Raw genomic sequence first — 7,434 nt, 5'->3', positions numbered from 1 at the left:
AGAATTTGATACCTCATTTCTTGGTATATCTTATATACATATATTTTTTTTTTAACCCGGCCATTGGTGGTGAGACATTTTTCTCCCCCGGGGTCGTGCTTTGCCGGCCTTATGGTCAGTTTTTTGGGGTTCGGATGGGGGAGATATATATAAGTTTTGCTTTGATAAAAGTGGGATCGGGTGGGATATTTGGGGCATTCCCCCCGGTTACTACTTTCTTCGGTTTAGTTATTTTTTTGTTTAATCTTACATTGTTTCGTACTAACGTCCTTTTTGCCGGACGCTAATACTGCGAGGTGCGTAGCCAGTTGACGACATCAGTCAGGGGGACCGGATATCGAGCGATCGGTGAGCACTTACTGTCTAAGGAGTTTCCGGAGTCCCGTTTGAGTCTTTCTTTTGTGTTTATAGACTTGATAGGTAGGATGGGGCCCTATCTCGACCATGATACAATTATGCTTTCCTTAGGTTTGTAGACGAGTCCTGTATATAGTATGTTAGTGTTGTTGCCTTTCCCGGCCTTGTATATGTCTATTTTGATACTGTCTGTTTGTGTACATTCATAGCAGCCCCGTCGGCTTACGTTTATCTATATATTTTGGGTGTATGTGCCCCGTTCAGATGAGATAGTCAGTCTTTATATATATTTAGATATATATTTAGAATGTGGCCTTTTCGGCTTGTTGGTATTGTCTGTTTGCAGGTGGGCCCTGTCAGCCTAAGTTGAGGGGTTACCACCCTCCACGAAGTTACGGATTGATGGTTCGCTCGAAGTATATGGCACTGAGTAACGCCCGCGTGTCTCTAGATTGGAGGTGAGTTATGCATGTATTAAATCCTACAAAAGTAATATCGCCTTTGGTAGGGTTACCTCACAATGTGGGCTACCGGGGTATATTACTTTTGTAGGATTCATACTTACGTATAACTCACCTCCAAACTACAATTTTACCAAACGACTCATTACGTTTGGTTAGTTATGAACTTCAACCTTAAAGGTCAAGTATTTGAAGTTGGAATGGGTCAAATCTAACTTGACCAAAAGGATGAAAATTTGAATTTTAGACTTTAAATTCCAACTTCAAACCAAGATCAAAATTAGAAATTTCTAATATTCGACTATATTTTCATTTCAAGAACCTATTTTTTCATTTCAACAAATGTTTTTTTTTGGGGGGGGGGGGGGGTTTCGTATCGATATTGTCCCGCCCCAAATTTGAGAGATGTGGTGGCACCGGTGCCACACTCCAAGCGAAACACTTTGAATACGTAACTGCAGAGGTAACCACCAACTTGTGCCAATAGGCACGCCGCAAACACGCAATACCAAATGTAAGCGAAAAGGCCGCATTCTGAATGTATATAAAGACTAGCTATCTCATCTAAACGGGGCACACACACCCAAGGCGAGCAAGCCGGCCAGAGGCACGTTATGAATGTACAAACCGAATATCAAAATAGACATATACAAAGGCCGAAAAATTTCTATTATTTGACATCTTATCTCTGAAGAAATGCCAAATCCAAGCCTTTTAAGGAAAGCATAATTGTATCAAGTTTATAAACACAAAAGAAAGACTCAAAATGGACCTGGCAACTCCGGACAAAGGAAGCTCACCGATCAGTTGATATCTGGTTCCCCTACTGGGAGGTGTGTCAATCTATCTATCAGTACATGCAGGCATGAATAAAATAAAAGGCACTAAAGGCGGTGAGGCGAGGCGTCAAGTTAAGGCGTTGCCTTCTAAAGAAATTTTTAAAAGAAATAAAAGAAAAGATATAACACTTGGAGGCTAGGGTTTTTTGTTCTACGCAGATTGCACTTGCGACTTTCTCCTCTCTTCTTCAGGCTTCACTCTTCAGGTGCACTCCTCTCTTTCTCCTTCTTCTTCTCTCTTCCTCCTCTGTTTTCGACTTCTGCTTCTTCTTCAGTTCTTCTTCTTTTTTTTATCCTCTGTTTCCGGCGACTTCTCCTCTGTTTTTTTTTTTACGTTCTGCATTTTTTTTCCTTCTTCTATTTTCTTCTTCTTTTTCTGTATACAACTCCTCTGTTTTTTTTTTCTCAACTGCAGCAGTGAGGCAGTGACTGTTTTGCTCCTGTTTTTTCTGTTCAATAATTGTTAACTTTTGTTATAAACAGTAGGTTCAAATTCAATGGCATCGTCGGACACTAGCAAAAAAGACATAGGTTGGAATTATGGTACCAAAGGCTCAACAAAAGATCAAGTTGTATGTATCTACTATCTACTTTTAATTTTTGAATTGAAATATTTGCTAATATGTTATTGCTAGTGACATTTTGATTATTTATATATGCAATTGAATATTTTAATTTTTTGGTATTTATTGGCGCCGCACTTCAAAAAGGCAAGCGCCTCGCCGCTCACCTCGCCTTAAGGCCCTTGTCGCCTTTTGTCGCCGCGCACCATCCAAAACAATGGTATTTTGCTTGTCTAGTAGGCAACATTGCGTGTTTTCACAAAAACAAACATGCAAAGAAGAGGGCTGATCATCTGTAATAGATGGCCTCTGTGGAGAGCAGTCAAAAGACACAAATCATATTTTCTTTTTATTTTTACCTTGCAAAATTACTGCACAGCATCGGGATATGTCTTTTAACATTTTGGGTTTAAAGTGGATAATGCCCAGCTACATGTCTTTCAATATTCGGGGTTTGAAGTGGATAATGACAATAGATACATTGGAGCTTCTACAAGGATGGAAAGGAGGAGGTTTGAGGGGCATCAATTCAAGAGATTGGAATGCAATACCAGCGACAATTTGGTGGATTATACGGAAAGAGAGAGAGTCAAGAATTTGGAGACAAGGAGGAGACTGTATGTAGTCTTTAAGTTTAATTGTATTTCTTTACTTTCTTTCTGACCAAAAGAATTTGTAAATGTTCCCAATAACTATTGGCTGAACTCTGAAGAAAAAATTAACCTCTATTGACAGGAGAGAAGTAGGGAATTAGGATTCTGAAAGAACCGACTCTAAATTCATGAACTGGGTCGACTTTCTGAAGGCCGGATGGATGTTACGTCGAGACCCGGCCCATTCGTCTACTCAAAAGATTGAGAGCTAAAAGTGCACAAATAACCGCTTGAAGAATCGATTTAGAAATTATTTAATTTTTTTTTGGTAACTATGTATCATTTTATTTATCAGGTATAACTGTACAGCTCAAGGAAAACATGCAGTTTGAACATTAAGCCCCATACCTGCACTTCAAATATTAGTAGAAACTAGCTACTGATTGCATATACTTAACAGGATAAAAGTTAAGGGATTGCATATAGCTAGTAAGTCTGTACAGCCGAGTTAGTCATGTATAAAACTAATACAGTGTTCGATTTTTCAATTTAGAAACCTACATAACTAATACATGTATAAGTTATGATAGAATCTATGTATTGTTTTATGCAGGATAAAATATGGGATAACTAATACACAAATAATTAAACCCTAAATAACTAATATCTGCATAAAATAATACATAAATTCCCTCATAACTAATCCATGTATTACTGATACATGCATAACTCTAACTAGCTACCAAACCACCCTAACTTCATATCTTCTCAGACTCGAAGGTTTGAAGTTCAAACCAATTCCAATTTCAAACATTAGGATTGAAGTTAAAACTTTATCCTTGAGATCTCAAGTTAATTCTAAAGTGGTTAATAATTAAATAATTTTAACAGCAAAGGCAAAACAGGCTTCTTAGATTGTTCAAAAGATCTCAAGAACAGAAAAGTTTTTTGAGCACTTGGGATACTCAGAAACAACTGTCACTGTGCTGCAGTCCTATACTACCAAGAAGTTCCATGTTCTAGGCAGAAATGAGTATCCTAAGGTGCAATAGAGGAGTTTGGTGTGCAACAACTTAGGGGTGCGTAAATGGGTGTTTATTCTTTACCTGAACAGAAGACTACAAACAATGGACAAAATTGCTTGTTGGGCAAATCTTCATGATACAAACTGCCCATTGTGCATTGTTGACTTGGAAGATGTGGACCACATGCTTTTTACATGTTCCTATTCTGGGCAAGTGTGGGAGAAGATATTGCAATGACTTCGTATACACAGGGACCTGGTGAATGAAAACAAGAAGTATTATGGATAAGTAACACTGCAAGTGGTAAAGGTGTAAAGTCTGAGGTTTACAAAATGTTGTTAGCTGGGTGTGTTTATCATATATGGCATGGAAGAAATGATAAGAGTTTTCAACAATCATAGAAGACCTCCTGAACAGATCATCAAGCAGGTCATACAAGAGGTGCACTGTCGAGCAAGCAGGAAACCGAGACTTACTAGCTATATGCAATCCCTTAACTTTTATCCTGTTTAGTATATGCAATCAGTAGCTAGTTTCTACTAATATTTGAAGTGCAAGTATGGGGCTCAATGTCCAAACTGCATTTTTTCCTTGAGCTGTACATTTATACCTGGTAAATAAAATGACAGTATATAGTTAAAAAAAAAAAAAATTCTAAATGGCGATTCTTCAAGCGGTTATTTGTGCACTTAGCCCTCAAATCTTTTGAGTAGACTAATGGGCCGGGTCTCGACGTAACATCCATCCGGGCTTCAGAAAGTAGACCCAGCCCATGAATTTAGAGTCGGTTCTTTCAGAATCCTAATACCCTATTTCCCTCCTGTCAATAGAGGTTAGTTTTTTCTTCAGAGTTCAGCCCAATAGTTATTGGGAACATTTACTAAAGCAACAAATTACCATTACACAATTTTATTGTTTGCACCAAAATCATCAAGTGTACTATCAGAGTTTTCGCACGAAGGACAATGGTAATTAGCGAAATTCCTAAATTCATGTTTTAGTTTTTTTGTATTGGTTGTAGTTTTAGGGTTTCTTAATGGAACATTAGTCTGAAATATTGGGTGTCTGTCTGTAGGTATATTTATATGGATTATGCCCGTGATCATATTAATTTTACTGAAATAAAATTATAGGTTGTGATAATGCTTTGTAAAGACTGTTTTTGGTGGTCAGAAAAATATTCCTTACTTTATTGTGAAGAACCAAGTCATGTTTGGAATTGATTTTTCTTTTGTTGCATTTTTTTCTTGGGGTGGATAAAAAGACATGTTTTTGGAATTTCATTATCATAGTTCCATGTAATTCAATTTATATGATTTTTTTTGATATGTATTGATATTGTTTACTTTTGAAAATAGTTAGTTCGCTTAAGCTAATGATTAGGTGCTCATGATTTTGTATTATTGTTTAAAACAAAATTTGGTCCCTTTTACTCAGGTTTACCAATCTGGGATTTTGCAGCATGCTAGTACTTGTTTTAGGATATGTTACTTTTTTTCTTTGAATGAATTGTATTTTGTGACACTCCATATACATCAATGCTTCTACTTTGAGGCAAACTTGTGTTATTTTAGTGAAATGCTACATGTAGGAAGTGCTTATCTGCAGTTACTTTCCTCGGCAGTCCTCTTAAGAGTCTGGACTTGGAGAATGATTCATTTCTGACATGCACAATAGACAAGGCAAAACTTGGTTTAGGCGTTTCCTGATGATCTTTGGCTAATGCACTTAAGCTTAGTTAGCCTGCGTAATATTGATAGCAAGTGCTCTGTATAGCTTCCATATATGAGCCTAAAGTTGGTTTAGGCACTTCAGCGCTCTCTATAGGTTCCATTGCACCCAGTCTATTTGCAGGGTGGTTGGAAGTGCACACAATTTTTTTGAATATTTTGTTTTTGGGGACAGCGGAAGCCAGCTCCATTTCATTGATATATGTATATTTTTTGATAAGTAAGGGTGATATTTTATATATGTATCAGCATTGAATGCTGATACGAACATCTATGTACAACAAAAGTAGTTCTCACAGATATCTAGAGAATTTATAAAGCTGACCCTCTCCTCTACATTGTAAGTTGTAACAATCGTATACGTTGCCGTGTTGCTCAGAAAGAAAGTAAAGAAATACAATTAAACTTAAAGACTACATACAGTCTCCTCCTTGTCTCCAAATTCTTGACTCTCTCTCTTACCGTATAATCCACCAAATTGTAGCTGGTATTGCATTCCAATCTCTTGAATTGATGCCCGTCAAACCTCCTTCTTTTCATCCTTGTAGAAGCTCCAATGTATCTATTGTCATTATCCACTTCAAACCCCGAATATTGAAAGACATGTAGCTGGGCACTATCCACTTTAAACCCAAAATGTTAAAAGACATGTCCCGCTGCTGTGCAGTAATTTTGCAATGCAAAATAAAATAAAAAAATGATTTGTGTTTTTGATTGCTCTCCACAGAGGCCATCTATTACAGATGATCAGCCCTCTTCTTTGCATGTTTGTTTTTGTTAAAACACGCAATGTTTCCCACTAGACAAGCAAAATACTGAACCTTATAGGGGGCATTGCTATGCCAAATCTGTTTCCAAGGCCACTTAAGTGTGGTACTCTATTTATTATAAGGCCATCACTGATTATATAATAAAGTGGTGTTAAAGGTACCATCTTGAGTGGTGGTTCTACCATAGATATTTAATCAAGTTGTCCCAATCATCTATTCGTATAGGTGTACTTTCTACATTAAAAAAATATGGAACAAATAAGATTGTTTAATACAGCTAATCGCAGTTTCATTGTCATGTAAGATGTCCTAGCTCTCTTTTCAAACTTGCCAGAAGTTATATGACTGTGTCTGGTCCTCCAAATTGCTTTGATCTCCTTGTTGATTCTCTGGTGATTGGTTCTGCACTGTCTCCGGCATCATTTGAGAGTCTAGACACATTACACAGAAAATGAGATTCCAAAATCGTGTTGTATAGCTGAAATGTTCCAATCTGTGATCAGTGTTCTCCGACCATTCCTTAGTGAAACAAAACAATACCATTAAAATTCTCCTTCTTTTTCCTTTATTATCCATTTATGTGCACGGCACTTACATCCATGACAACTAGTACAGAATTTGTATCTGTGAATAAAAGCTAATTCACGTCTTGTTACCCACTATTTAGTAAACATTCTATAAGAATGAGTATGCCCCCTTTATAGGCACCCAACCGTGTAGCTTAGCGGTCAATCAAGTGGGTGAAAACTATGGGAGAGACCAGGGTTCAAATTGGAGCTGAGACAAAAATAATAGTTGATTTATTTCCATTCGTCTAAGCCTTGGTAAGCAGAGTTACTCAGTATGTGCTGGTCGGGGTAGTAGGTACCAATGGAATAGCCGAGGTGCAAAATGACTCGGACACTTCCGTGATCAAAGGGAAAAAAAGTATCTATAATCCTTTCCACAAACCAACTCCATATTAATTTGCAGTTTCTCCTTTTTCCTTGACCAACCACAACATTATTATCTGTATCTATTTTTATGTGATATTTTGTTGAATTGTGTGACCACCTCATCTAAAATTTTAAATTGTTCGAGACGAGACACTCTTATT

The sequence above is a fragment of the Lycium ferocissimum genome, chromosome 9 (assembly GCF_029784015.1).
Source record: "Lycium ferocissimum isolate CSIRO_LF1 chromosome 9, AGI_CSIRO_Lferr_CH_V1, whole genome shotgun sequence".
Classification (NCBI taxonomy): domain Eukaryota; kingdom Viridiplantae; phylum Streptophyta; class Magnoliopsida; order Solanales; family Solanaceae; genus Lycium; species Lycium ferocissimum.
Note: the sequence above shows the minus strand (reverse complement) of the source record.